Raw genomic sequence first — 9,281 nt, 5'->3', positions numbered from 1 at the left:
ATTAGTTTATTGCAAGGAACAGTTAGTGCTTATATTGTTTAATCAATTTTACATGCCTGGTTTATCTGGTAATCTGAGAAACTACTCTGAAGATAATATAATGCAATATAAAAATCACTGGTAATTTTCTATCATCTTGTTTTGAAATTCTGTATTGTTTTTATTTTTTTTTATTCTCTAATAAAAACACCCCCAATGGCCTCACTTCCTTCCTTGCTAGACTCCATTTCCTAAATGTTTCCCTACCTCCCAGTAGTAACACAGAATTGTAAAAAAGCCTCTAACACATGGACCTTGGTGAAATGTTCCAGGTCCAAACTATAACAAGGCTCATCTGACTTCTTCCCTAGCCTATGTTTTTGCTTTGAACCGCCTGCCCTGGAATGGCATCTCTCATTTTTGCCTCCCTCCACAGCCTGTGGTTCACTTCATTTGTGAAGGTCCCTAAGAAGAAAGCAGGTCCCTAAGAAGGGACCTAAGAAGGTCCCTAAGAAGAAAGCAGGTAACCAAATGGTGTGTTCATCCTACTAAAGAACTTAACAGCTATATGGAGAAGGTTTTACTCTCTGTGGCTGAACATTTAGTCAGGAGTTTGTAGTGGAAATAAAGATAATAAAATGTGGTTGAAAGAGCATGATCTTTCTAATTGGGTCTGTGAGAACATCTAATTATAGGGTGTAGTTTAATTTGCTTCAGGTGCTAATTTTTAGCTCTTAATAATATGTGATGTTAGGAAGACTGCTCTTCAATCTGGGTGTGATGGTAGAATGCTAGTTTCTAGACATCAACCTTGGGTTGATCATAGGGTCATAAAATCCTTGGGAGTAAGTGAGTGCTCTGGCTTCCTTAGAGAGAATGCACTGCACATGACATTTAAAAAAAGAAGGGAGATTATAGGATGTTTTATCAGAGCAGTGCTTCTGGACAAGGTCTGTAGAGATAGAGGTTAATTTACAGCACAATGACAATGCAAAAGAATTCTTGCTTGAGAGCTGTCCCAAAGATGCCTGCTTGTCACAATGCAAATGCATTTTGTCTCATACAGTTGCAATCTGTTATGATCTAATAGATAAGACAGCCCCAACAATCTGAGCCCCAACCTATGGTTTATTGCAAAATATTAGTTATATGTCTCTTAGCAAGTTTACTTAAGCATTCCTTCATCAGAGGGACAAAATCTGTTCTTCAAATTCTCCTTTAAAACAGCCTTAATATTTCACTAGTCCCCTCATCCATGAATGAGTTGCAAACAAGTATGGCAGTTATACAATTTTATACTTGTATGACAGTTATATTTTTAAGTTAGTAGTTCGACAGCCAAGGTGATAGTTGTTGTCTCATTCATATTTGCTTTATGGTATTTGTATGACAATATAAACCAAGTTTGACATTTCAATGTTTTAAAAATAATTCTGAGAGGCAGTTCTCTTCTATGCATTCAAAAACATTTGGGTGTCTTACCACCTAGCCTCAGTGTGCTACGTACTAGCACACACATCTGGGGAGGTTAACGAACCACCGGGGACAGGTGGGTCATCTGCCTTGACCCTACATTCGTTACACTGATAAAGACAGGCCCAGACAGACACTGACTCCTGGAGTTTGGAACACCTGAATCTCTCAGCTCCTCTTTTAGGATCAAGTGGTCAGGAAAGGGCACAAGACAGTAACAGTGGACATGCTGAAGGGCAGCGAAGAGTTAAGAAGGATCGTAGTACTGTTTTATTAAAACAAATGAAGGAAATAAACAAATCAAGCACCTATTTACACAAAGAAGTTAAAGCTCCGGGGATTCATTTTACATTCCTCTTGCACTTTGTCATTACCCAGGGGCTCTTGTCATTCAATTCTTCACTGGATTTATTTATAACCAGGTGTCCTCCACTCCTCTCTAAAGCAAAGTCCCTTGAGGTTGGGGACATCTCCCATTTTCCCTGTGTTCTCCTGTCCATCTTTCTTACATCCTGGCCGTCTCTGTGCCTTTGGAGGTGACATGCTCTTCCTCCATTATCTGGAATGTTCTGTGTGCACACATACTTGGTACATACGCACATGCGCACATGCACGCATACACTCCGTGACTCCTGCTCATCCTTCAGGTCAGACAGCATTTCTCAAGGAAGCTTCTGTGGCCATTTGAGAAAAGAGCAGGCCTCCTGTTTTGCACCTCACAGATCCTGTGCTTTTCCTTCTGGGCTCTTGTTTGTCATTATTTCTCTCTCCCATTGTCAATAAAATCCGGGATCATTGTATCACCACTGTATCCCCAGACCTGGCACAATGCCTGGTACATAGAAGGTGTTCTTGAATGAATTAATAAGAACTCAATGCGTATTTGTTACGCGGATGAATAGATGGTTGTTTGGGCTGTTCTAGTCCCTAAAAGCAAAAGAAGCTGTTAAAATAGTGTGACTTTGACTTACTACTACTGTCTGAATAAAAGAGTCCATTCAAATTTGGGACTGAGTTTGATAATGTGCTGTGCTGGTGAGCTGTGGGGAGGCATTCTCATGCATTCCTGGGGGTGAGCTGGTAAATCTCTTGGGGAAACAATTTGGTAAAAGCTTTAAAGATTACAGATTAATAAACCTTTTGACCCAATAATTCCACTTGTATATATTTGCACATTCATGAAATAATTTGTGTTCAGGAATGTCTATTGTTGTAGCTTGTGTAACAGTAAACTATTAAAATAAAGATAGGGGACTAATTAAAGAATGGAAGGAAAATTCCAAGCAATCAAATACACGGCAGTCATTAAACAGAATGAGGTAGGTTTGTGTGTGTGTGTGTGTGTGTGTGTGTGTGTGCACTTAGATACAAAAGATGAAATGATTATCATACTGATTAAGTGAAAGAGAATTGCCAATGTGTATGTGTACATGTATGTATTTATAGGATGTTTCTGAAAATATCTATGGCATACTGGTAACAGTACTTTGTTTGTTTGTTTTTACTGGGAATCGAATGCAGGGCCTTTGTATTGAGTTACTTTTTTTTGTTTGTTTGTTTTTCTCCAGTACCAGGAACTGAACTCATGACCTTGCGCTTGCCAGGCAGGCGCTTTGCCAGTGAGCTAAATCCCCAGCCCCTGAGTTACTTTTTTTTGAATAGGGTCTCACTAAGTTGCCTAGGTTGGGTTTGCATTTACTATCCTCCTGCCTCAGGTTCCCAGAGCTGGGATTATAAGCATGTGTTCCATGCACGACCAGTAATTGCTTTGAGGAGGAGAAGGAGATGTATGGCTCAAAGACAAGGGTAGGAAGGAAGATTATGTTTTATAGCGCACACATTTTTTAACTTTTAATTTTGTGCCATAATCATGCATTACATATTATAGAAATTAACAGGTAAAGTCTTATAAATGTAAAAAACCATTAAGAGTTCATGAATTAACTTCGTATATATATGAACGAGATTCAATGTGGATTAAATTTCATTGATGTTTCTTTGATGTTTTTGAACCCAGATTTCACCTGTGTATTTCCACGTCGCATTGACATAAGCAGTCCCTACAATCATTCCTTCTCTTCTGTCTCCCCGAAACCTTTCCATCTTCCCAACATCCCCAAAATCTTACATCATTTAGGTCCAGGGAACCCCTGCTATGGGAGGGCCAGAAACAGCACTGCATCTGGATGGATACTGAGGCCCATGAGACGAAAGCTCACCACCCTCGTGGAACCTGCCTGGCGCCTCCTGGCCCACCATATTGACTTTGGCAACTCTTGTTGCCCTTGTCATGCCAATAACGTTACTGAAACTAAATTGAATGAACATGTGGCCATGTCCTCCAAATGTTTTCTGATAGACTTAAATGGAAAACTGTAGATTACATTTATTTATATTGTGATAAACCCTTTGTTTATGTTGTTAGTGATCCAGAAAAAGTGGTCTCCCCCAATGCACCATGACCTAAACAACGACAAGTTGAATTACTATTTCATTTACCATAGGAGACTTTCTACCATGTGTCTTGCAGCAATGGGTTCTGACACAGCTTAAGAAATGATAAATTACACCCAACAAAAACAAAAAAGAACTGAACGTTTCGTAGTAGGTAATTGTAAAGAAAACAGTTATTTGCATCGCCCTCTCCCACATTTTCAAAAAAAATGAAACAAAAAAGACCCAAGAATTATAAAAGCAATTTCATTTTCCCCTTATAATTAGAAACATTTGGGGAAAGCACTTTGTCCATTCAAACTTCATATTCATGACTCAGTTGTACATAGGGCATGTTACCATAACTTCTCCTCTTATTTCACCATTATTTCAATTTTTACAAATGACTGATGTTATGTAGTTGAAGCTAAAGTAGCAAAAACAAGAGCACTCTGGAATGTTCAAGGGCATTCTATGAAGTGTTGCCCTTGTCTGCAAGTTCATAGAAAAGTGGGAGGCAGGGAGAGAAATGCTTTCCACACCTGTTCAGTAATAGTTACTGTGAGCTCATTTAGATGAGGACAACATGAATTTCCGGTCATCATAAAAGTCAAGATTTGGTTTGAAATACTCACAGGCTATCATACATCAAATAATAACTTAATTCATTTTAGACAAGCATATAGTATTCCACATCCTTTTTTTTTTTTTTTTTTTTTGTCCATATCCTTTTTTTGCTTTGAATTATCCCCTCAATTGTCTGAAGCCTCTTGAAAGAAATTCAGTGCTTGTTACCTGGTCTCTGAGATAGATGCTTTCATTGTTAAGAACCAGTAATGGTTTCTACTTTCCAGGAATAACTACTTTAAAGTTTTATTAACTCCCTAAAAGCTAAAAGTGATTATTTTTAAGTTTCCAGAACTTGGTCTGTTTATACCAACCTAGATCTGCAGATAAATGAGTTCAGTAATGTAGAGGTTCCTTCCCTGTTATGGTTTGGTTCTAGAATATCTCCCCACAAAGGTTCATGTGGTGAAATCTTGGTCCCTAGCTGGTGGTACTGTTGGAAGACTGGGCCTAGTGGGAGGTAGTAGGCCACTGGGGATATGGTCTTGATTGGATACTGTCATCCTGTGCTCTCTGTCTTTCACTTTTTCTCTTTCTCTTGTCTTCCTCCTTCCTGTCGGCCATGAGGTGAGCCATTTCTCTCCACTATGTGCTCTTTGCCATGATGCTCTGTATTGCCATAAGCCCAGAAGTAACAGAGCCAGGTGACTGTAGGTAGTCCTTCCCAGACCTCATCACACTCCAGGAAGTTTATATTTGTAATCCCAGGGGAAAGTTACTGAAATTCCAATTAATTAATTCCAATCTACCACTTCCAGTGCAATCATGGTGAGAATAAAAAATGAAGGCATGTTTGTAGTTCTGGGGAGCCAAGGGAGTCCTAAGTCCAGCTAGAATGATGGCCATCCAGAGCAAAGGCCTCAACCCAGAGCCAAACCCAGGTTTCATTAATTCATTAAAAGGCATGTGGCTCAGGGATGAGTGACTGTGAGAAAGGCAGAAAGTAGGTGAGTGGTTGTTATGGTTTGTGTCTGTGTGTCCCCCCAAAGCCTCATGCGGTCATGGGGCAGGCTTTTAGAGTTTGATTGATTATGGATGTGAGAGTTACACCCTGCTGGGGTGGATAGTTTGCATATGTAAGAGAGGGGAAGAAGCTGCTTGAGGCCATTCCTGGCTTTTGTGCTTTTTGCTTTGCTGTGTTCTGCCGCCCTGAGCTGTAGCCCTCTGCCATGTGCCACTCTGCCTTGTAACCTGCCAAGTATGGACTGAAACCTCTGCAAACTGTAAGCGAAATAAACCTTTCCTTCCTTAATTTTGGGTGTCAGGTATTTCGTCCCAGAAACGAGAGAAAAGTAACCAAGACAGTGGTGTGAGCTGGGCTAGGGAGGAGACCTGAAATCACCTCTGCAATATGCAGAGAGATATGCAGAAATAGTAATCTGCATATCACAGATTGGGGCAGTTTTAGTGTTTTGGGGTCAGTGCTTCCGTTCTGATGTGCAGTTGTCATGCCCTGAGATGTTACAGCTTCTTTCTTGAAGCTCAGTCCCAGCTGACAGACAGTGTGGTCAAGCTCACACAAATTACTTGGGAGATTTTAGGTGGGATATTGCCTTAAAGACTACATATCATCACCTCAGCTAGACCCATTTGCATTACTTAAAGCCAATTAAGGAGATAAAGACAAACCTTAGCCATCTTTGTACATATCAATGCACAGAAATAGAGCCAGGTTTAGCCAAAATGGAGACAATTGCTCTTCTTTCAAGGAGAGCCATCCTGGTGGTCCTCCACAGGTGACTATGGACTGACATTTCTGAAACCATTCATCAAAGTAAAACTTTCTTCCTTTAAGTTGATTTCTCTTAGGTTTTTTGCCATCATGATGGAAAGCTAAACTGTAGCACATTCCCCAATTCAGTTATTTTAGTAGGTTCACTGAGAAGACATGTTTTCTACTGCACTTGATCCAAGATAGAGGTCTTATGTAGCTCCAATGACTATTCCTGTTTTTATATTTTTAGTGATTTAAACCACCTTTGCTAGGTTTTATGGCATCATATATTGAAGATGTGATTAAGCAGTTATTCCCATGCTGGAGTTGCTGTAAGATTATTTCCTCATTAAAATTGTGATTCTATGAATGTCCCACCTCTGTTCACATTTAAGCTGGTGTTCCCAGTTGGACTCCTTATGTTCACCACAGATGTTTTTCCCTTTTGTAGAGCTGGAAATAGAACCCATGGCCTCACACATGCAAGGCAAGTGCTCTACCCCTGAGCCACGTCTCAGCCCTCTCCACGGAATGTTAATCTCAGCATCCACTTCTGTTTTTTACAATACAGATTCCCTTCTCATAAAGATTAACAGTTTTTAGCAGCAAGAAATTGAAAACCCTATCCCCAGTAGCAGAGGCAGCAGGGCTGTTTTGTTTACCTGACAAGAATTTGTAGATAGGGTATCTTAAAATGGGACTGAGAGCTTCCTCAGTGCCAACAAGGGCATGGACTTCTCCACCTTGTCTCTTACCCTCTCTAGCTTATTAGCATTTTAGCCTCATCCTTGTAGCTTCATGACAGGAGTCACTGTACCAGATATCACATACATATTCCAGAGAGGATAGGGAAGAAGCCATATCAACATCTAGCTTCTCACACCACTTACTTTATCAGCAAAGCAAAATCTTCCCTAAGAACCTAAAAGAAAATTTCCCCTTAGGTTTTTTCAAGCATACCTGAATCATTTGGCTGCCCTTGGCTGCAAGGAAGATGATGAAATTGCCTGAAAAAGATAGACAAGGCAGATGGAGTTGGAAAGAGCTGTTGGGTTAGCCAAGCAATGAGTGATTGCTTCAACAAAAAACAGATTTCTGGGATCACCTGCTTAACCAGAGCACTGCCTCGGCTGTTACTTTGCTTATAGAATTGTCAGGCATTCTGTATAGTCTTCTGGAAATTCAAGATCTGGCCTCGAAAACTCCCAAATCACTAGAGAATGTGCATTTTTGCTCCTTGTAGAATCACTGTCACTTAACTGAATATTAGCTCTCCATCTTGAACCCATGCAGTCTGTTACACAGCAGGAGCCAAGCCCACAAGACCCATTGAGCTTTGTTATAAAAATATTGTGAGGACAATTTCCACTCCTTACCTCCTGCTCCTACTGGGGAACCCTGTGAGGTTTCCTTTAGCATTCAGGGCTGGAGAAGAGTCACCTGCCCTAGGGAACATGGCGTGCTTCCCTCTGTCTAATGACATAAGTAGTGTGAGGGGAGGTTTTTCTGCTTAGCCTTGTGTACCAGGAAATGCAGAGCTAAACCTGAACCATGACTGCAATAAGCGCACAGTCTCCAGAATTTGCCTCCTTGTTATGTGTGACCTATTTGTCATTTAGTTTTGATTTATTGCCTGTTGTGACCCACCTTGGATTTTTGGATTATCTGTATAGGAGGAATAAGGGAAAGCCGAGGTCCCTGATGTCACGCTGGATCTCATAATGCCTTGGACTGCATAACTCTGAGCTTGAGAGAAAAATGAACCTTTTCATGGTTTAAGCCTAAGTTTCTTTCCAAATAGGACTAAAGTCAGTCCTGAGATACATCCTGGGTAAAACCACACCCACTGGAATCAGCCTTCGCGTGTCCCAGGAATAAGACAATGTGCCTTCCTTCGTTGTGACCGTCTCCCTCTGACTCAGTCCCGGCTTGGGGCCTTCTTAGTGAAAGCTGTCCATGGGATTCTCTCTCACTTTCATTTTTCTAAACTTCCTGGAAATCAAGCAATCTTGTTCTTTCCCACACATGACATTAAAAAATCCCTAAACAGCTGGGTTCATTTGAGTTCTTCTATTCAGCAGATTTTGTATTAGTCAGAGCAGAGTCAGGGATGTAACAATCCCAAACTCTCAGTGACATGCAACTAGTAACAGGATTGTTTCTTGATCATATCACAGCCCACTGACTCGCACTGGAAGAATGATTTATGGGAATGCTTGGAACACCAAGGAGAGAATAGAGAACATTCTAGAGAATGCAGTGTTCTACGGATGTGTCCCAAAGGCCTTCCCCAAAGGCCTCACACTGCTGGGCTATGGGGAAAATCCTGCCTGTACATATACTTACTTTGTTGGTCAATACTGCCCTTTGTATTGTAAAATTTGCTGGCTGTTAAGACATAGAAGAATGTGCATTTCATGAAGTACATCTGACTGCTCTTGAAAGGCAAAGCTGTGGCCACTAGGCCACTTTCTTTCATGCTGTCCCTAGCACCAAGCAAGGCCCCAGTTATAGAGTAGCCCCTTTCTCACACAACCCACAACCAGTGAAGCTGAGCAGGCCCTAGGGCAGCGCACGACCAGGCCTTGCTGGGAATCCATGAATCTCTGAGTTTGAAATCCTCATGGTTTTCCAAGGAAGCGTGAGTGGCAGCCATCAGCTGGAAAGAGTGTAATAATGACACTTCAGTTTTGCATTTAACAGAATGCCTGCCCAACCCCTGATTAATTTGCAATCCCTTTGGTTCTGGGGCTCCAGCTGATACAAGTGAGAGAGGGTTGGTGCATAAGGAATGAGGTGAGACTTGGCTGGGAGGTCAGAGAGGCTTCTCCCACTGCAAGGGCAGAGGTGCAAGCTCTCCCTTTCTGAACTCACAGACTGGCTGGTTAGTTACGGTCAGCATCCCAGGTGAACAGACCCACCCAGATCACAGATGGGCTTAGAGATAGCTATTCAAATACTAGTGCTAGGGGCTGGGGATTTAGCTCAGCGGCAAAGCGCCTGCCTGGCAAGCGCAAGGTCGTGAGTTCGGTTCCCGGTACCGGAGAAAAACCAA

The 9,281-nt window shown here is 41.5% G+C and overlaps 1 long non-coding RNA gene across 1 annotated transcript; it reads right to left on the bottom strand.

Annotated features, from left to right (window-relative positions):
• Positions 1-1,659: 1,659 nt before the first annotated feature.
• LOC102006677 lies at positions 1,660-8,410 on the bottom strand. Its single transcript, XR_260905.1, has 3 exons — positions 7,874-8,410; positions 7,187-7,233; positions 1,660-2,379 (listed from the first exon to the last, which is right to left on the bottom strand). It is a non-coding gene; the product is annotated as an uncharacterized LOC102006677 (long non-coding RNA).
• Positions 8,411-9,281: the final 871 nt, after the last annotated feature.

This window comes from Chinchilla lanigera, unplaced genomic scaffold, assembly GCF_000276665.1.
Source record: "Chinchilla lanigera isolate Chin_1 unplaced genomic scaffold, ChiLan1.0 scaffold00021, whole genome shotgun sequence".
Classification (NCBI taxonomy): Eukaryota; Metazoa; Chordata; class Mammalia; order Rodentia; family Chinchillidae; genus Chinchilla; species Chinchilla lanigera.
This window is presented reverse-complemented; position numbering and strand designations above follow the sequence as displayed.